General features: G+C 46.0%; 1 protein-coding gene across 4 annotated transcripts in view; it reads right to left on the reverse strand.

Annotated features, from left to right (window-relative positions):
- WNT7B (Wnt family member 7B) overlaps positions 1-22,451 on the reverse strand; it is a 131,682-nt gene that overhangs the window by 59,449 nt on the left and 49,782 nt on the right. The gene's annotated exons all lie outside the window — the stretch shown is intronic.

Consider the following 22,451-nt stretch of genomic DNA (forward strand, 5'->3'; position numbering starts at 1 on the left):
TAGTGTTGTATAATGCACCTAATTTGTGTCTTAACTACAGGAGCTTATCATGGGTTGCCGGGGGCGCATGCATGCACCAGGAGGCAGGGCATGTCGGGGTGGGGCACAGAGGGTGAATGGGGCCACCATGCTAGCCCAGCCTTTGCTGCTGAGTCGGGGGCAGGCTAAACGATAAACGCAACATGGCCTTCCTTGCAAACACTTGCGCAGGAACACACGCCCGAGCCTGGCAGTCCCAGGTCTGAGTGGCCTTATGCTGGAGGCTGAAGTGCCCCCAAGGCTGGGGCAGCTGTTGTGGGGGGGGGTGTCCTGGTTGGGGCAGCTCTGTTGCGTGGCAGCTGCCGCAGAAGAGACGTGCTGGGCCAAGAGCTGGAAAAGGCACTGGGGGCTCCAGAGAAACCCTGCGAGCTTTCCAAGGCGGCTTGACTGAGGCAAGGGGTCTCATCGTCACCACCTTTTTGGAAGCCCCCCAGGCTGGCGGAGATGGCTGTTGCTGATTCCTGAGCTGGAGTTGGGGGGGGCAGCAGGTGGTGGCATGATAGGAGGCAGGGACATGGACGGACATCCCTGCTGGTCACGCTGGAAGGGCTGCTGCCTCTTCTCTGACTCGCCCCTTGCCTGCCTCCTCAAAACTGTGTGCCTGGGTCCACAACATCCCTGGCATCCCCATGCTATGCCCTTGTCTAAGGGAAAGACAATTTTGGGGGTATATCAACTCTATTCATATGTCTGACAACTCCACGCTACTACAAAAGAAACCGTGCAGGAGGAGAGCAAAAATGGGAGCCAGCGGAGAGATGGGATGGAATCCAAGCCACAATCTAGCGGAAGAAAGAAGAGGAACCAAAAGTCACAGTACAAGAAGGAAACAGAAATAATAACCAAGGGCCAAAGTAAAGGACAGAAGAGGAGTTTGCTACTGGGAGGTTTTTTTGTGTGTGTGTTTTTACTACTAGTGTGAAAATTAGTCACAGCTGTATAAACTAAGCTTTGTGAAAGCATTTCCACTCCGCACAAGAATCCTTTCTTGCTCTCTAACAAGCTTCGACAGTGTTGTTTCCCCAACAGGAACAGTTGAATTGTGCTAGTTAGGCATGGGTGTTCAAAAGTTGTTGGCACACATTTTGGGGACTAGCTTGTGATCTGAGCTGCAGGATACTTCAGGAAATAGAGTGTGTGCTGCAGTCGGTAGAAATGCCAATCTTTCAAAAAACTACATGCATACTTTTACTGGAGAGATGCTCAGACTTCTGCAGGGCTGTCAAACCCGAGCTGTACTGCTATTGAACATGGATTAGAACATGGATTAGAATCAGAGGCAGATGGAGGGCAGCATGACCAGTTCCCCTACACCAGGCGCTGAGCTGTGATGTAGTGAACTGAGCAGAAGAGAAGGCCGAGGGGTGGAGTTTGGCCCAACACAGAGCGCTACCAAAGTCTTCCCCTAATAGAATGTAGTTTAGGCTGCGGGGGCGCGGGGGGGATCATCTCTTTTTAAAAAGTTTTTGTGGGGGGCTGCCAATAATACTTCTCTATGTAAAATATTAATCTACCTAGTAGGAAGATTTTAACCCAGCCTGCTATCTGCTGTCTAGAAATATGGTTCCCCACAGCTGCTGTCTAAAGTGCTACAGTCCACCTTACACCTCAGTAAGTAAGCCTGCAACTTACATGCATTTAACTTGTGCACATTCACTATACGCGCTTAACAAAACAAACAAACAAACAAACAAACAAACAAACAAACAAACAAAATTAAAGGGGGCAGAAAGGGGACAGGCATCGGGGGGGGGGAGTATTTGGCAACAACAACCACCCTCCCACCAATTTGTTGTGACTATACATGATGTTTTCTTTAGTCATGATCAGGGGTCGGCAGCCTAAGGCCCATGGGCCACAAACGGCCCACGGGGGTCATTTAACCAGCCCCCGAACCGCCCCCAAACTGAGCTGCCCACTCGGTGAGTCCCTGCACGCTGCGCTAAACCGCCATGAGGACTCGCTTCCGCGGCCCTGGAAATCGTGTCTATGCAGACACCGGAAATCGGGGGGGGGCATGATCCGGCCCACGGAGGGATCTCCACTGGAGTGAACCAGCCCAGGCGAGGTAAACCTTGCCGACCCCTGGTCATGATCCCTGGAATGTAAGCCCCCGTGTAAATTGTGGGCTTACTGTATTCTCCACTCTCATTCAGCTACACATGTATCATTAATAATAATATAAATAATTTATTTTTTATCCCAGGCCTTGCACAAAGAGCATTTTGATCACTTGCTTGGCTCAGTCCAAAACACCCATGATGTTGAATGTGTCACATGTGTAACTATTTATTTCATAAAATGCATTCACCACTTGGTTGTTAAATAAAACTCAAAGCAGTTTACAAAAGACAAAACAGTAAAATCAAGAAAAATTCACAATCTTGCTTTAAACCATATAAAAGTTAAAACACTAAAATAGATTAAAACTAGAAGTTTCACTCCCCCTCCTCTCCCCCTCTCTACTTCCCTGACCTTATACTGTACACAACACTTATGTCTCGTATCAAATGTAACTGATCTGTAGAAAAGACTTTACAATCTGAAAAAGAGACAATGTATGTGCTCTTGTAAACCAAGAAAATCTTTAATAATAATAATAATAAAATTGTCACGAGGGAACAATGGTTATTGGGGCTGCCATATGTTGGGAGGGGAGATTTATTTATTTTCCCGCTACCATTGGGGGTGGAGTGGGCACTGGCGGAAACCAGTGGGAATGTTTTCTGTGTTTCATCATCATGCTGGGTGGGGAGGGGGATTTTGTCCAAATTGTGGCTCAATAGGAAGGGGATAACCCTCTCCTCCTGACACAATTCTCCCCATATCTATGTTTTCAAAAAAAAACAACCACCCAAATACATAAATAACTGCATGCCACATATTTAGCATAACCAATAGCTTGACCCTTAATGACTCAGGTGTTTGCATTTTCCATGGCCTTGCCCCACCCTGCCTTCCTGCCCTTGTTTCCTGTGGTTATGACTTGCAGGGAGGGGGGGGATTGAGACCCTTCTAACCCCTGGATCCAGCAATTGCTAAAATATAAGCCAGGCTAGCTTCCTGTGTGGAGGGGATAGCCTGAGTGATGGGCCACTAAGGGAAACAAAGGAAAGGGGGTCTGTGTGAGAGGACAAGGGGGGGGGGCTCTCCCAGCTGGAGGTTAGTTAGAAGGAGAAAACCAGAGTTTAGAGTTGAGTTTGCAGTGATGTGACCTAGAAGCAAAGTGGCTCATATGATGAAGTCACTGGATTAGGATGCCTCTTACAAACATTCCCTGGTCCCCACAAGCAGTTGACAGTAATAGAGATCAACTGGAGGCGTACAACAAAATTCCACAGTGCAAATAACAGACATTTCTGATTTCACCCCTACCACCCCAGTTCCTTTCTTCACAAGCATAAAATGAACAAATATAAACCAAAAATAAAAATTGTAGGATGAAATAAACCTAGACATATTTGTACTATTGGTGCTAAATAGACAGTTTGGGACATTATGGGTATTTTAGGTTGCTGAGAAGTGAAATCTGTTGGAATAATGGGTTCTGCTCAGAGGAGACTACTTCCGCTCAGATAGAATCATAGAATCATAGAATCATAGAGTTGGAAGAGACCACGAGGGCCATCGAGTCCAACCCCCTGCCAAGCAGGAAACACCATCAGAGCACTCCTGACATATGGTTGTCAAGCCTCTGCTTAAAGACCTTCAAAGAAGGAGACTCCACCACACTCCTTGGCAGCAAATTCCACTGTCGAACAGCTCTTACTGTCAGGAAGTTCTTCCTAATGTTTAGGTGGAATCTTCTTTCTTGTAGTTTGAATCCATTGCTCCGTGTCCGCTTCTCTGGAGCAGCAGAAAACAACCTTTCTCCCTCCTCTATGTGACATCCTTTTATATATTTGAACATGGCTATCATATCACCCCTTAACCTCCTCTTCTCCAGGCTAAACATGCCCAGCTCCCTTAGCCGTTCCTCATAAGGCATCGTTTCCAGGCCTTTGACCATTTTGGTTGCCCTCCTCTGGACACGTTCCAGTTTGTCAGTGTCCTTCTTGAACTGTGGTGCCCAGAACTGGACACAGTACTCCAGGTGTGGTCTGACCAGATGCGTCCGTACAGAAAACCTGAAAACCTGTTTGCTGTTGCTTCCCAATGTAACCTGTTCTTGGTTTCCTTCTCCCCCTCCCCAACACACCCTAGCAATACTTTGCAGTTGACTGTGTTGCTGGCCAATGAGAAACGGCAACAACGCTGCCTTGGCTGCCCGGCTGCCCTTATTGAGCCTCCAAGCAAACTGGCTTTTCCTCCGCCATCTTGAAAATATGCTTGACAATTTCACACAGAAAAGGAAACAGTATTTAAGTCAACAGTAGTTCCCCTGCCATAATGTCAACATGTTATGCAATTTTTAATACTGATTTCTCATTCACATTCATATTGCACCCACAGCTGATTCTCCTATTTCCCAGGTTTAATTACACTACTACAGTAAACCTATTATTGCTGCCTGTCTGGAACGACGTTGCTGGTGGCTGCCAGCTCGGAGGCTCACAGTTTAGCTGTCTCCCAAGTGTAGGTCTGCACTAGCACCAATTATGCAGTCAAGTTTTCCACATTTGGGGTCACAGGGGTCAAAAAACAAGGGGTGTAGCGGATGAGCCTCACCCAGGGGAAACTTCCTACATGGCCAAGGTATCTTCCCTGCCAGACACCATTTCAGATCAGCTGAAAATAAAATTCAAAAATCCATACAGAAACATCATGTTGACCAGGGGTGTGTGTGTGTGTGTGTGTGTGTGTGTGTGTGAGAGAGAGAGAGAGAGAGAGAGAGAGAGAGAGAGAGAGAGAGAGAGATTATAATATGAGATTTACACAGCCATAAACTAGAAAGAACAACTGGAGTTACTGCACATATTTGAGTAGATTTATGATCTGACTGAATCTGAGGCAATGGTGGCTGGCAGGGCCTGTGTCCTGGAGGGAATCTGACACCTGGATGACTTCAGTACTGCAAAGTCCTCAGGGCGCTGAATTTTGAGGCAGCGTAGACCCAAGTCTGCACCTGTACAATTGAATTTTGCCACAGTGAAAGGTGCTTCTCGCCAGCTCCACCTGGTAAAGAGGCTGCGACCTTCGTTCTCTCTCTGCGGACTCATCCAGCATCACACATGCCTTTGTAGCCTCCAGACTCGACTACCCTAATGTGCTCTGTGGGTGGCTGCCTTTGAAGATTATCAGCAAGCTCCATCTGGGCTATAGCAGAGCATTTACTTCACAGGGGGCACAGACCACACAAAATACATTCTATACCAATGCTTTAGAGCTTGCAGTGGCTTGTCCTAGCCTCTCAGGCACAACTGAGCACACTTTTTTGCCAGAAGCCATCATGAATTTCTCTTCAATGTTCTACTGTGTGAATTTCAACACTGAAAGTAAACGGAGTGTTGTCAGAATGTTCTAATATTTAGCAAATGTTCATCAAATATCTGCGCTCTTGATATCTGGTGAAGTCTGGTGATACTTGATTACAACCATAGGTTACTCAGTCAGTGAAAACACCTGAGGTTAGTTTGAAAACCTTTCAAGTGTGGTTAGATAGATGGCCCTTCCAGATACTGATGTTTCCCCTCTTCCTCTGCACTCAGTGCTGCTTAGATCACCCTGGGTAAATAATCCAGCGCAGAGCTGAGGGCACTATATAAATAATTATGTCAGCCATGTGGGCAATTCCTTTCCTGCCTATAAAGCAGGCAAAGCCCAGCGTATTTGGGTGGCTGAGAGTCTGAGAGAGTGAATAGGGTGCCTGTGTGTGAGAGGGAGAGAAAAGGGTGTCAGTGATTTTAATAGATTTTGAATGGACTTTTCAATTTGTATGTAAGCCATCTAAGCCACTGGTGTGAATGGAAAGATGGGATATACCTACATTTTTATAATAATAAGGCACATGAGGCCTATGGCAGGACTCACCTGTTTGAGTGGTGCACTTTTATTTTTTGCTTTGTGCTTGTGATATTTGGAATCTGGGCAATATTCTGAGTTGGTCTAGTATAATTAATACGTACAGCATGTATAGCTTGGGTGGAAGGAGACCAGCAGCGCCTCCTATTTGCCCAAAGGGCACTGTAGGGATGGCATGTAGTGGGGGGAGGATGCTGAGGGGACAACAGATCCAGCCTCCAAGGAGCACCCCACAGCTGTCGCTGCCCCATGGCAGTGGCCGCAGTGGGCAAAGCTTCTCTTGGAGGCCAGATCTGCTGCCCCTGTAGGTCCTGCAACCCAAGGCCTCACCTTGCCTCAGGGATGGGCTGGCCCTGCCTACCCTGGGCTCTGCCAATGCACTAGAATTTTTTTAACTTTCAAAAGTTGGCAGCCCTGCATAAAAGGACCAAAAGGTCCTACATATACCAGAGATGTACGTCCATAACTCCATGCAGCAGCAGCAGCAGCAGCAGCAGCAGCAGTTCACCGACAATCACTGAGCATCTTGCTGAGTAGTTACAAGGTGAAAGCAGAGACACAGAGGCTGCTGCTTTAGCCCTGCATAGACCCAGAGGGAGGAAACCCAGGTTGGGCATCTCTTCCATACGCAGCTGTGCTCCTGCATGGTGCCCACATAGCAACACCATCCAAGGAGCAGAGTTCCAGGCAGCTGTATTTCCCAGCCCTGCCTGGAGACATCAGGGACTGAACTTGAGGTCCTTTTGCTTGTTAAGCAAGTGCTCTGACCCTGGGCTGTGGCCTGAGCGGAATCTGATGGTGCACAAATCATGCAGAGAAGCAGCGGGCAGCCTCCTTTGTAGGTGGTACTTACTTAAGACTTACTGAAACTTTAATTATTGGATAACTAGTGGTGATCTTGTTTGGAAAGGACTGGGTTAAAGACCGTCTGCAGTTATTTACAGATAATGGTCCTTTAAAAATAGTTTCTAAACCAAGGGTTTTAAGAGCTTCTCTTGGCATGTAGATATGCAATGGGTAGCACAGAGACAGACCACTTGGGAGCATTTCAAACTGAAATAAGAAATGCAGCCACATGAAAGCTAACTTAGTATCTCAGATTTAAACTGTGTCCTGGTTGCCTTGAACACTCCTTGATCCTTAGAATGGCTCAGATGTTCCTCCAAATTGTTCACCCAACTCTAATGCCCATTGAACTACACATGCTCTCGCACATGCGGCAGGATTAGAAGGTCATGGGTTCTGTCCCTTAACGAGGCCTATTCACCCTTGTCACAAATCTACTCGGTTGATGGACAAATCTTTGTGATGAGCTGGCCACCCATTCAGAGGGTCAACAAAAAATCTCACTTATCTTGGAAATTTGACCGTGAGACTGACAATTGCCATGGACGGGTGGGGTGGGATTCAGTGTGGGGGCAGGGCAGGGCAAAGATCAGGATGGGATTTGTTGTGTGTGCAGACTTGAGAAATTAGGGGGGAAATCTCAAGCTCAGAGATATTTTATGAATACTTGAGTTTTTCAGACATAAAGGGTGCATGTGTCCATATTTGGCCCCATTTCATTACATAAGCATTTAAAGGCAGAAATAAGGACACTGTTGTATAACTATGTTTGTTCTCACAAAGATTTGTTTTAAGCACTGCCCCTTTCACCAAAACAGATTGTGAAGCTCCCGTTCCCGTTCAACTATCTGCTTACGTTCACTTGGGCTACAAGAGCTTATTTTGCACTAGCTTTGCACTAGGATGCAATAGTAAACTGGCTTATAACAGTTTCCTGTTTTAAAAAAGTAAGAATTCAAGAATCCAATGCATGATCTTGTAGTAGTTCTGGTTTTTATCATAGGCAAATCAAAGCAACATTGCTGTCTGGACAGGCATTTAGGAACTTGAGAAACTGGTGTGGTGGGGGATTATACAAAGGTACAAAAGGCAAAATGGGAACAATGATTTACCAGATACTAGAAAACAGGGATTGCCCTCCCTCTGGAAGCAGTAATGGCCACCAACCTGCATGGCTTTAAAAGAAGATGAGACAAATTCATGGAGGATAAGGCTAGTAGCAGCTATGAGCCATGATGTCTGTGCTGGAGGAAGCAGGGCTTCTGAATCCCAGTTGAAACCCACAGGAAGGGTGAGGGCTCTGGTGCCGGGGTCCTGCTTGCTGGGGCCCACAGGCATCTGGCTGGCCACGGTGGGAACGAGAGGCTGGACTAAAGAGGGTCCATGCGCCTGATCCGGCAGGCTCTTCTTATGAGGAGCACAGATGTCAGGAGCCAGAGTCAGGAGTAGGTCAGCAATAAAAAAAGCACCAGTGACAGTGAAGTGAACTTCTTATTCCAAGAAACCAAAACAGCGCAGGCCTAGTGATGCCAGCAACTCTTCCCAGTAGGTCTCACCCCAGTGAGGCAGTTGAGAGGGTTGAAGTCCTCACCTTCCCACTCCTCCCCTGGTTCCTTCCCCACAAGCCTAAGGCTCCTCTCCTCCCTCTTCATTTCTCTGCGTGTTCTGGGAGACCAGGGGGGAGATTCCCCAGATCTTTCTGCAATCTACCTCCTCTGTCTTGTCTCCAGCCTCTGAATCAGGACTTGCCTCTGCCCCAGCCTCTTCCTGCTCACTTAACCCTGTTATCTCTTCAAGCTTCTGACACCTCCTCCTCCCAGTCTTCTCCCTCTTCTCCCTCTGACCACTCATTGTTGTCCCACCACCAATCCCCTGGCTCTGAGCCTTCTTCCCCTGGGGGTTCCCTGGGGGGTTCCCAGCTGGTGCCTCCCACCACTCCTCAGCATCCAGCCAGTCCATGAGAATAGGTCAGTTTAGTGACCTATGAATAGTAACAGGATCAATGGTAACAAGAGTCTAGAGGAGGATCTTGCTAGTATGCTTTTTAACATGAAATTGGACTTTAAATTGAGTGCTAATTCATATTTGGTGTGGAGCACTGAGAGTCAGCCACAGATTCTGAAGCATGCAGAGAGGTGGAAGTACACGTTCTGGCAGGATTAGGATTAGAGACAGGGCAGAGCTGTGGGGCAGAACCACAGGTGGGTCAGTCGAGAGCAGGGATCAGCAAACTTTTTTAGCAGGGGGCCGGTTCACTGCCCCTCAGGCCATGTGGCAGAGGGTGGCTTTTCTCTCCCCAGCCCCTCCCCTCCCCTTGCTTTCCTGCATCCTCCGCCGCTCTGCCTGCAGCTGGCGCCTCTCCTTTCTGGGCCAGCTTTTCCGGGCACCAGGTGCAGGGCCAGCAGGTACGCCAAGCTCCAGCCGAAGCCCCGCGATGTCCCCGTCACAATGCCCACAGCATGGCCATGGATGGAGAGGCCAGTGGGTGGGTGGCAAGTCTGGGCTGTGCCTCAGCGCACGGGTGGCAAGGCTTTGGATTGGCTGGCACCAATCAAAGCCTCCAGCTCCCTTCCTCCGCCAGGAGAAGGGAGGGAGGCGCCGCCGCTGTGGTGTGTGTGGGCACCTGGGAAAAAATTGCAAAAAAATGGCGTAGCCCAAACAATCACACTGATCCAAGCGGCAATTCCGGGACCATCCGCGGGACCGTCCAGAGGGCAATTGGGCCTGATTCGGCCCGCAGACCTTAGTTTGCCAACCCATGGTCCAGAGGCAGAGTAGAACTGAGCTGAGAAGACCAAGCAAAGAAGCCTGGAATGAAGAGACAGGAAAGTAGCAGGCAGAAGAGCAAGTGGGAAGATCAACATGGTAGCAAACAGAGTCTGGCTGGTCTGAAAGTATATATAGCTTGGCCACGTCATAAAGCACCAATGGACTTCTTGGTGGTGGACCTGGAAAGAGAGTGTCGCCCCATTCGTTTTCACTGAGTGCCTCACACCTTGCATCACTCACAGCACCCATGGATGGCTCACTCCAAGAGCTAACAAATGCAGTCCCAGCTGATCTTAACATCGTGCACAAGTTCCAACTGTTCCTATTTACCAGGGACAGTTCCTGTTTTTCTGGTCCCTCTCCCCAGTCTTTGATTGTTCCTATTTTCTCAGCTGATGCCTTTGCAGAGAGTGCTGCCTTGTTAAAATGTGTTTAAAGTGAGTTATCATCGTCAGGATTTAGGCCCCCGCCCTGGGGTATCTAGAAATTGAACCTTGGGCTGGGTCATAAGGTCATTTCATGTTTATTGCACGTGCAGGTAAATGCAGTGGTGGACTTTGGATTTTAAAATTTCAGCGGCACCCTGAGGAATGACAAAATTCAGTGCCCCTCTGCTGCTTGCCTTCCGTTGTTTGCCATTGCTTCTGTGCCCCCTGCAGTGCACTCTTGGCTCAGCGCAAGCAAACTGGTTGCAGTCCCCTAAATCCACCTCTGGCATGGGCATCATCTCTCAGGCCCCATGCAACACTCGGCCTGCCTTTTCACACACCAGGGCTGCAATGATATATTTTGAACTGCTGATAAAGTCATGTAGGACAGTGACATTTTCCTAGTATATCTTTTCCCCAAAGAACAAGAAGCCTTCTGGGCTGTTGCAGAATCATTGAAGATGGTATACATCAACCAGAATAAAAATGTCATCAATAAGAAACAGTAGTGTTGATATGAAAATAATGAGCAATGTGTCTCTATTTTTGCCCATTAGATGTACCCTCCCTTTGTATTTGGACGGATAGTCATTTCAGAGAACCAGGCAGGAGTTGACTCTAATGTCCAGCCTCCATCCACTGAGTGTCAGGATCTCAGCCTCAGGGCAGCTCATACAAGGGGTGGCTAGTGAGTGGCAGGCAGGCAGCTGGGAGCTCCCATGTTGTGCAGTATGAGCTTCAGTCAGTTTCCATGCAAATTCTCACCACCTTACAAGCTTTTCCACTTATTGAGCACCTTAAAGAAAACTATGCCAAGAATGTTTTAATGATCGGTGGTAGTTTTTTTAAAAAAATATATAGATGCAGTAGGTGTTCATCATGTTATTTGTCCAGGAAGTAACATTAACAAATAAAAGCAAATGTTTGGAATGCTTTCACTGAAAGGCCTTCATGAAATAATACCTTAATGCTGCCCTCACAGTGTATGGTTTAGTGCTCTTTGAAACAGCATGCTTGTGTTTGTCATGCTTCACACAACTTCTCCCATCCCAGAATGAGGTGCCAGTGGGTGGGGAGAGAGAATTCCACAGCCTTCTCATTGCATAAGCAGCAGATTAAGAAAATTGTTCAGTTTTGCTTGATTGTTTGTTGCTTGGAAAACAAGAGGTTCACGGGGATCTGATATCTAATCCATTGGGCACATTGCTCTGCTAATACAATCTAAACATAACAAACCAATTCCCAAGAAGTGTGCAGGACCCAGGTTTATTGTTACAGAACAACACTGGATTCCCATTCAAATCTGTACTCTGGAACTTTGAAAGCTTTTATGGCACACAGTTTGCAATGATTTCAGTGGCAAGTTCAACTTGTGATAGATTCAGAGTGTGTGCTAACCTCTGTGAGAGATGGAACTGAATTTTTTGTTGCTTGTGCTATGAAATTTTTTTTTTATTATTTAAGCAGCTATCATGTAGAGCTGTAGGCCTGTTGAGACCATTCTCTCCCCCCCCCCTGCCCCACTAGTACTGACTAGCTAACATTAGTTTGAAAGTGTTATTGTGTATTGGGAGCCATTAGCATGGGAGAGTCAACAGGTTGTAGGTGAACAATTGACATTTTCCTCACCTGCAAATTCTCCCTTGCAACCACTTGTCCAGGCTGTTGTTTCCCCACCCCCCACAGCAAGGCTAATTTTTAATCTTAAAAGCTGGCTAAGCAAGGAACGATTGGGGGGGGGTAATGGGAGAAAATAAGCACCATCTCCCTGTTTGCCTGTTCTTCCCTGCAATTCCCTCCCCCTTTACATTTGCACCAATATAGATGCATACAGATTACAGCAGGGGGAGGCAACTCCTAGCCACTCCGAGCCAGAGAGCATGATCTTGGTGCCCCCTGTGTCTGTGCCCTTCGCAGGGGGAAACCTGGCCAACTCCTGGGAATAGTTACCCCACAATCTTTTCCTGGGCTTTAGTTGAAATGCAGGGAAAGCCAGGGATTGGCTACCAGGTGCCTAATATCAGCACACTCACTAATTTATTTTTTAAGGGAATTTGTTAAAGGAAGAAATAACTTTTTTTGGGGGGGTGACCTTGCCATTATATTGTAGCATGTCAAGAAGTGTTAACCCAGCAGTCTTCAACCTGTTCTGACCAAAGACTCACCACCTTTAATGCAAAAATGCATTTAGGGACCCCTTTTTATTTTTAAAATAAATTCATCATATGTTGGTAGTGCTGCTTTTGTGGCCCACCTTATATCAGGCCAGGCCCCAGTTGTTGACCAGTGCCCACCAGTTGTGGATCAGTGGCCTACAGAGTGAGGGGGTGCTCCCTCATCCCTGCCTTGTAGAGGAAAGGAGGAAGATTTTGCTTGCTCTGCGAAATGTTGCCATGTGGCTAAATCTGAATAGCTATGTGGTGCTGTGACACTGTCATCTTCACCAATTAGCTGTGAAGTCCCACACCAAAACAGCAGCATGCCAGAGCTGTGAAACAGGTATGAAAAAATACAGAAGACTATTTTTAAATGGATTTTTTCAGAGTCCTCTAGAGCTCACATAATATTTTTTTAAAAATGAACATCATGAATATTCAGTGTTGTGCTACTAAAAATAAATCTTCTCACAATAAGCCTTTTTTTAAAGGATCTGATTGGATGTGTTGTTGTTTAGTCGTTTAGTTGTGTCCGACACTTTGTGACCCCATGGACCAGAGCACGCCAGGCACTCCTGTCTTCCACTGCCTCCCGCAGTTTGGTCAGACTCATGTTTGTAGCTTCGAGAACACTGTCCAACCACCTTGTCCCCTTCTCCTTGTGCCCTCCATCTTTCCCAACATCAGGGTCTTTTCCAGGGAGTCTTCTCTTCTCATAAGGTGGCCAAAGTCTTGGAGCCTCAGCTTCATGATCTGTCCTTCCAGTGAGCACTCAGGGCTTATTTCCTTCAGAATGGAGAGGTTTGGTCTTCTTGCAGTCCATGGGACTCTCAAGAGTCTCCTCCAGCACCATAATTCAAAAGCATCAATTCTTCGGTGATCAGCCTTCTTTATGGTCCAGCTCTCACTTCCATACATCACTACTGGGAAAACCATAGCTTTAACTATACGGATTGGATGTAGCCAACCATTTACAAGCAGGATGCAGGTCTTCAGTAAACTGCAGTGTGAAGTCATAATTTAGTGGTTTGGTATGAAACACTGAAACATTGCTCGTTGCAGGAAATACTGTTTCCAAATGATTTCATTTAAGTAATTTTGTTTAGATGCAATAAAACAGATTGCAAATGCCAAGCTGATAAAGCAGAGCAGGCAGGCAGGCAATCAGAGCTGGAATCTAGAAAGGCAGCGTGCTGAGCTCTGCCTGCCCAGGGGGCCTTGGACTTGTTTCAAAGCAGCGGCTTGCCATGCCGCATGGCAAACTGAAGCTACTTATCTTCCTTGTCCACACAGCAGATAGATGACTGTCTCATCTTACCACCTGAGGCTCTCTCCTCCCCACGCAGGTATTTGGAAACACTGGCAGAGGTGCAAGCCTTTGGCCTGAACTGAAAGGCACAAACCACGGGCCTTGAAGCCCCTGGAGCCTCTCTCAGCAGAGGAAGAGGGAAGACAACTCCAGCCAAGGGACTGAGGGAAGGAGTTCAACCAAATTTCAATATGAGAAAGAGACATTGCCAGCAAGCTGCATCTCCAAAGCAATGTCCAAACAAGCATATTCCTTATTAGATAAACACAGTGCTTTTTTTTCCTTAAAAAAATGTTTAGGGGTACTCTCATTTTCCTACTCATATTGAAATACTGCCCCTCAATGAGGCCAAACTTAGGTTCACAAAATGTTTAGGGGTATGCGTACCGCTGCATCCCCCCCCCCCCCGAAAAAAAGCACTGGATAAATAGAACCTCTCAAAGCAGTGGTAGTATTAAAAGAAAACATTTGCAAACTTTGTCTCCTGAGACTGATTGATGCCAACAAGTATTTACAAACGGGATCCCACATGTAGTTGTGCTTGGTGAGGAAATGGGAGAAAGGACAGGCTTCTTACACACCAGGGGAGCTCTTGAGATATGCAGGAAAGAGCTGAGCACCCTTTTGCTGCCAGCAAATGTTGACAGTAAATAATGGTGTGCAGAAGGACCTAGCTGTAGAAGGGAAGCAAGCATCCATTCATTTGTTTTCCTTAAACCAGGGCCTATAAGAAGGTGGGGAAAAGGTTGCATGTGCATGCCAAATTCCCCCCTCCCCGGGACACTTTAACCCTTGAGGCAGATTGCTCCTTTGAAGGATGAGGCAAATTGTGTAGGTCCAGAGGCCATATTCCAAGCAAACCACTGCTGCTGGGTCATTTTGTCTACCTGCTCCACAGAATAGTGAGGCAAGAGGGGTCTCTGTGAGGCCACATCCTGAGACCCTCAATTTGCATAGAGTAAATCAAGAAGAAAGTCTGTAAAGTAATCTGCCTACTCACAGGATAAAGGGCTACTGGGAACTGGGCTCTGAGGATGTGCAGTTTCAGTCATTTGTCCTCCATGTTTACTCCCCACACCCAAGTTTTCAAACCCAGAAATATGAAGTGTGCATTTTGTTGGATGTACATGCAGCACAGGTACACCATCCATACTGGAACACACATGCCAAAAATGTGCTCCCCCCAAAAAAAAACACCCTCAAAATTTGTCAGGGATTCACAGTTCTATACATCTATATTACTTTCTGTACCTCTCTTACATGAATGTTTTCATATCTCATATGCTATCACCAGTCCATGAGAAGAATTATCTATTTTGCAACTGTTCACTTCACATCACTGCTAAATTAGCAACCAATCTTGTGCTGTAACATGTTCACTGTGCAATCGATAAACAATGGAAAGACAATAATCCACTTAGAAAATAAACTGACTGTATATCAACATTCTCTATAATACTTCTCCGCTGTGAGCAGTGGTTTGCTTTATTCCAGAAGGAACTCGTGGTTTCAAAGTTGACATTATCTATCTGCATAACCCACATAGTTGGTGCTGTAGCATTTTGAATTTGTGATAGAGTCATCTCTTTATAGGGCTAAGCCAAATTTTCAAATATTCCCTCTCAATGACAACCTGGGTATCAGCCAAGAAAATAGGAGAAAACAGAATACATTCTCAGGAGGAAAAAGAAAATATTACTTTAAATGGCCCTTTACTTTGGGTTTCTGACTGTAACAAACTGCTCTGCTGCATTGCTGGAAAATGCATCACTGCAGAAAAAAGATGGTTCCACTGCTCTGCCACTGCTTGATAAAGATTCCCAGAAAAAGTTACTGCTTCTGCCTCCACCACCAGCATTTATCATGGTAAGCACACAAAGGCATTTTTTAAAAAGAATTTACCCAGCACCATTTAACTGAGCCCCCCACAAAAGCCATTCACTTTACTTTTAAGCCTCAACACACCACACCACTGCCATCCATTCTGGACTTTCCCCAGTTCTTTTTTATTTTAAGGAAAAGGATTTAAAATTCATATTTTATCTTCAATAAATATTATAAGTAAAGAACATTTACCATTAAATATATGCATATAAACCCCAACTGTCATATTACTATAAGTACATGACCTAAACATTTCCCCGTTTTATAGACTCTAGAAAATTCTATTCAACTATATTTGTTTTGGTTTTTTTTTTGAATATTTATTATCGGGACCAGTGTTTCCCAAAGTGGGTGATACTGCCCCCTGGGTGTGCTGGAACAATTCAGGGGGTGGTAGTAGCCTCTGATGCAGTTGGGGGACGCTGAATAAAAATAAGGGGGCAGTGGAAGCATAAAGAAGAAAAGGAAAAACTATTTGTGCATGTTTCATCTGTTGTGTAATGACACTGACCGCCAGGTTGGGCGCTGCTGTGGGATGGCAACAATGCCTCCCCTGGATCCAGCCGGTGAGCTGAGAGTGAGGGGTTTTCCTGGGCTTGGGGGAATCCTTTGCAGCTTCAGCCAGGCCCAGGAAGTGGATCACAACTTGCCTGCCTGTTTGGTCAATGGCAGGCGGGCTGCAGTAATGGCACCGCCTCTGGGGCAGATCAGACTGAGCCAACAGGATGTCTGTAGAAATATAGCTACATAAAAAGGTAAAGGTAAAGGTAAAGGGACCCCTGACAGTTTAGGTCAGACGTGGACGACTCTGGGGTTGTGGAGCTCATCTCACTTTACTGGCCAAGAGAGCCGGCGTATAGCTTCCAGGTCATGTGGCCAGCATGACTAAGCCGCTTCTGGCGAACCAGAGCAGCGCACAGAAAAGCCGTTTACTTTTCCGCCGGAGTGGTACCTATTTATCTACTTGCACTTTGTGCTTTTGAGCTGCTAGGTTGGCAGGAGCAGGGACCAAACAAGGGGAGCTCACCCCATTGCGGGGATTCGAACCGCCGACCTTCTGATTGGCAAGCCCTAGGCTCTGTGGTTTAGACCACAGCGCCACCTGCATCCCTTATAGCTACATAAAAGAAGGCAAATTTGTCACGGTATCTTTCAATTTGTTCACTTAAAGAAGATAGATTTCCAGGGGGGCACTGAGGTTTTTTTCTTAAAAGGGTGGTAGGACAAACAAGTTTGGGAAACTCTGATCTGGAAATATATGAAGGCGGCTTGCAACATAAAACACAATAAAACAAATATATGTAAAGCATAAATAAAATTATGAATAAAACAGCAACAGATACTATTTACTTAAAAAGAAAAGCTTATGTTGTAAAGGCCTCCCACTGCCAGTGCCCTTCCACCGTTCAGCTTCCGTTCTTAGACCAAGATAAAGTTCGCAAACCGGGACACTACTTCCAGTTTTGTGGTGTTCGTAAACCAAATAGTTTGTAAACAGGGCTGTTCTTAAACCAAGGTACCACTGTATTCTTCATCTGAGCCACAAGACAGTTATTAAATCAGAAAGTAGCAATGTTTGTTGTGGTTTAATTTCTAACATGCAGGCAATTAGTAGAAAGGACAGCATATATTTTGTATCAGGTGAAAAGATTTCCCCCCACAGTATCAGGTGAAAAGATCCCCCCCCCCCCCGGATTTAGGTCTGTTCTGGGACCTAAATCCAAAAGGCATCTGGAATAATTCTTCTGAAACAAATCTAGTAAAAAGTAGACAGCTTGACGAAAAGCTTGTCAACTGAAATTGGCGTATGTAATAATTTAAGAAGCTAATCACATCCAAGCTTTCTCCCTTTGCAAGCTCATGAGATGGCACAATTCTAAGGGATAGAATGGTCTGTTCCACTTCAGGTAGCAAATGGGGGGAATTACATGTTATAATACCCCTCTGTGTGCGATACACCCAAACTAGCACAGAAGGGAATGGGCCGAGGACTCATCCAGACTTCCTCTTGTTTCTAGGCACAGATCCTTGCTGTAAAGTTCCATGAACTTTTTTAAAAAAAACCCTGCACTTTCTCCACAAAACCCCCTCTTTACCGTTGAAAACAATTGTACAGAAAACCCGAATTGCCATTTTGTCTGATTCTTTAAAGAACAGGTATTCCTGGGGAAAACAGTGAGGCAAAAAACCAAACAAACACTCAGATGAGACCCGGGCAAGACAGGTGCCCCAAAAGTGAAGGGGAAAAGGTAAGGGTGGATGTGATGTGCCAAGAGGTAGTTTGTTTTGCTTGTAGGGAGTTGGAGAGGTGGTCCCACCCGCCCACTGTGGGGAGAACATTCCAGGTTCAGATGGGACAGCCCGGCCCACTCCATCCTTTTTCCTTTTCCCCTCCCACAAGTCTTCAGGCTGAAAAGTGGGGCAGATCCCACTGTAGTCTGAACTGATTCAGTTCCCTTGTCTACCTCAGGGCATGGTTAACGTAACAATATTGCTGCGCCTATGAGATGACTGCTGAGCCCAGTCAGAGCCTAGCTGGGGCCGGGGTTTGCTTGCAGGGTGCTGACAGAGTGCCAAACACAGGCTGTGCTGATCAGTGATCTCTCAGCATTAGTGTCAGCTAATTCAATTGTTTACCCTCAGGTTTAAAGACTAAAAATGTCACATTGTTGCCAAACTATTGGATGTGGAGTCCTAAAACAGCTCGCTTAGCTTGCAGAGGCCAGTCATAAATGTCTAATGACAAAGTACCGTAGGGTTCTTTCAAGTGTTCCCAAAGTAGCTGCTTATTTTATGAAGAATGGGGTTATATATGCAGAATACTCACAGAGTGACACAAGGAGTTCCTTGGCACAAACTTCCCAAAACTCAGTTGTGGCTTTGCCCTTCACAAGCATGACCCTGTGTGTAATGTGATTATGTGGCCACATAATTGTAGATTATTTGTAAATTGCTGCATAATTAGGCTCTAAGGCTCTTTAAGCATTCGCTGTTATGAAACATGTGTCTAGCATTTCAAAACATGAGGGGAAAGCGGCTGAAGTGGTGAGATCTTCTTCAGGCACTGTGTCCTCTCCCACACCCATGAAAATGCCTCAGGAGTGAATGGGGCTGCTCTGGAAGCACAGATCTACTCAAGTACCATAGATGAACTGCTGATGAGAGACATCATCTCCATGGGAGTGATTCCTCACAATGGGATATAATTCTTTCACGTCGGCGTTGCTGCCAAAGTGGAAATCATGGCAACTGTAGCGATGCTGCTTCACATATTAAATGGCCTCTCAAAAGCACAGTCTGACCAAAGGCCAATAGCAGACCCACACAATCCGGATGTTATAGTGGTGGGATCATCATCCTATAGTGGCCCTCAAGCTCATAAAGCAGATGAAAGAACAAGCTCTATTTCTTAGTGAGGTGGCATACCTATATCAGGATTGTACCACATCAATCTGCAGGTGGAGGAATACTCCACCATCATCATGCCTCTACACAAAGTAGTATGTGAAGGAGAAGACTTCTGGCCTAGCCTTTTCCTAATATGCAAGTTTTCTATCACATTATTCCCCTATTGGGGGACATTCTAGTATGTCAGCTCTCACTTTCATTCTGAAATGGCACTAATAGTGCAATCCTGTAGATATCTACTCAATACTAGGTAAAGGTAAAGGGACCCCTGACCATTAGGTCCAGTCATGGCCGACTCTGGGGTTGCAGCACTCATCTCGCTTTATTGGCCGAGGGAGCCAGCGTACAGCTTCCGGGTCATGTGGCCAGCATGACTAAGCCGCTTCTGGCGAACCAGAGCAGCGCACGGAAACACCGTTTACCTTCCTGCCAGAGTGGTACCTATTTATCTACTTGCACTTTGATGTGCTTTTGAACTGCTAGGTGGGCAGGAGCTGGGACCAAGCAACGGGAGCTCACCCTGTCACGGGGATTCGAACCGCCGACCTTCTGATCGGCAAGTCCTAGGCTCTGTTGTTTAACCCATAGTACCACCCGCATCCCTCTACTCAATACTAAGCCCCATTAAATTGAGCAGGATGTACTCCCAAATGAATTTGTTTAAGTGTGCAGCCTAAGGTCCATCCTAACCCAAGTTTGTTGTTTAGTCATTTAATTGTGTCTGACTCTTCGTGACCCCCTGGACCAGAGCACACCAGGCACTCCTGTCTTCCACTGCCACCTGCAGTTTGGTCAAACTCATGCTGGTAGCTTCAAGAACACTGTCCAACCATCTCGTCCTCTGTCGTCCCCTTCTCCTTCTGCCCTCCATCTTTCCCAACATCAGGGTCTTTTCCGGGGAGTCTTCTCTTCTCATGAGGTGGCCAAAGTATTGGAGCCTCAGCTTCATGATCTGTCCTTCCAGTGAGCACTTAGGGCTGATTTCCTTAAGAATGGATAGGCTTGATCTTCTTGCACCATATGGGCACCATATTGACAAAGTTTACCAAAGTCCAGTTTGACCCCATTTCATGGTAAAGTTCCACAGCCTCTGACACTGGCCAGACCAATGACCAGGGTCCACATGGTAACTGTTATAGAATCATAGAATCATAGATGGACACTCCAAAATATCCATTTCATTGAAGAAAACTGATGACATTCAAAATCCACCCCCACAAAAAATTAACCCCCCCCCCCACAAAAAACAACAACAAAGCACAGGCAAAAAACAAAAAACAGGCACCACCCAAGCCAAACAATAAAGAACACCAAACCTTCATTTTAAAAATGAAAAAAATGAAATGAAAGAGCGGAGAGCATTGGAGAACAAATCTGTGTCTGAGAGCGCCGTGGCATGCCATGTTGAGAGATTTTCAAGAAACTTACAATATTTACATAACAGAAGTGCTACCTTCAGGGAAAACTTGTGCTGGTAAACTTTGTGCCAGCACACCAGGGATTCTCTGCTGAATACATTTCCATGGATATGGACACAGTCCTTCCCCTTCCAAATATTGAGCTCTGGTGTATATTTAATAGGGGTCTTTTCTAACCGCATGCTGCAAGACATTTTGGCATAATTTCTCTCCCCTTCCCCTGACAGTAAAGAGAGATGTAAGGCAACATTTTAAGATATGGATCCAAAGTATCCCAAAGTCATAAGGTTCTTTGCTATTTGGGGTCTGGCAATCTGTTATTCCTAAAGCATGGACTTGGGTCCAAAGTTTCCATGGGGACACTGGATGTTCTCACTGCTGTGTGTGTGTGCAAGGCCAAAAAAGAATACATATAAAAACAATAATTATATGTTGGACTTGGAGAAGTAGAATTACATTATATAACAGCAACAAGTCGATATGTGTCTCTTCCCCCCCCCCCCCAACACCTCCCTTCCATTCCACGGCACAGCAATTTGGGAGAGGCATATATTCTGCTTGCATGCTGTCCCATCATCTGAACATTCTTTGTCTCTCAATAGTTATATTTTATACCCTGCTGATTCCCAGATTTCTGATAGGGTTGCTGGTGGTCATTGTAATGATGTTCTGTAAAAATGTGGCGGTTGTGATTCTTTAGATACCAGTGTGGCTTTGATGCCCACAGTTACCACTTTTTCTTGGACTAATTCTCTCAGAACTGAAATACATGAGCAGAAGTCACATGGGAAAATTTAGTTCGGGAGTAGACAACAGGGTGCCCACGAGATGTTGCTGGACTGCAATACTGCAGTCTAAATACTGTAAGGCTAAAACAGGCTTACAACCCAATACTTATGCTTAGTGAAGTCTCACTGTGGTCCAGCCTTCCTCAACCTTCGGTCCCCAGATGTTGTTGGACTACAACTCCCATCATCCCTACCTAGCAAGACCAGTGGTCAAGCATGGTGAGAGTTGTAGTCCAACAACATCTGGAGACCCAAGGCTGAGAAAGGCTCCTGTGGTCAAAAAGGTTTAATCCCAAGTGTGCAGGATTTCAACCTTACTTAGATACCGCAGCGAGAGATATTTTCTGTCTTAGTTCAGATGCAGCAATAAACCACAGTTTTCTGTTACATCATGTATCCACTGACACATGCTTCAGGATCCCCTCCACTTCACACACAAAGGAAGGCGATTTAAACATTCATTCCTGATTAGCAGCAAGCTGGGGCGGATCATCTCCCATGAATATGCCCAGTCCAATCCAAGCCCAACTGTCATCTCAGAGATCATCACAGATAGAGATTGTCTATCTGTGGGAGCTGCTGGCTATGTGCAGCAGTTCTCCTTTCTGACTTCTGGCTGCTTTTCAGAGGGAGCCTGGCAAGCTTGCTCTGCAGCTCCTCTTTTAATGCTAGCTGGATGAGTTCCCCGGTCCATAGATCCTTACACAGACTGCAGTGGACGGCATGCCTACAGCTGCATGTGAGGATTCTTTGTGCTTGCTTGCTTATTTATTTTCTAAAGAGATTTCAGCCAATGGGATGAGAGCTTGCAAAATGGGTTAGAAAAGGGCAGAGTTCAAAACAGAGTTGAGGGAATGCTGCTCAAATCCATTTTTAAAAGCATCTAAGCTAGTGGGCATCACCATGTCTTGCATGGATTCCTTCTCTTTCAGGTACATGCTAAACAGAGGGCACACACATGCAGATAAGCAGCAGAGTGCATAATTGGGCTTAATTTAGATAATGACTTAAAAAAACCACACTACCCAGGTTACTTTATAAAGTTGCAAGTGCGCTGATAGTGCATTGAGGTAGTAATAAAATGCAGTAGCTATTTTGTTGTGAAAGGTTTATTGGCCACGGTGCCTGCATTCATGCTCTGAAACTGGAGCCTATTCAATGGGAAAAAGGAATGTTTGAGCGCTGGAATGGAAGGGGGGTTGTTGTGTTTTGTTTTGGAAGGGTCTAGAAATTCCATCCAAGTACAGTTACAATGACCAGGCAATGTTTTTAATTCAACGTTGAGGAAACCAGCACAAATGTACCCTTGTAATACCCCTGGTACACTATAATGTTAGCTTGTGAAATGAATAGAGGCTCCGGAACGCAGGCACAGCTCATCTGCTTACCAAGCGGTGGAGGGACAGAGAGATGCCTAAAGTAGGAACGGGGAATCTGTGACTGCC

Source organism: Podarcis bocagei (assembly GCF_964188305.1).
Source record: "Podarcis bocagei genome assembly, chromosome: 4".
In the NCBI taxonomy this organism is placed as follows: Eukaryota; Metazoa; Chordata; class Lepidosauria; order Squamata; family Lacertidae; genus Podarcis; species Podarcis bocagei.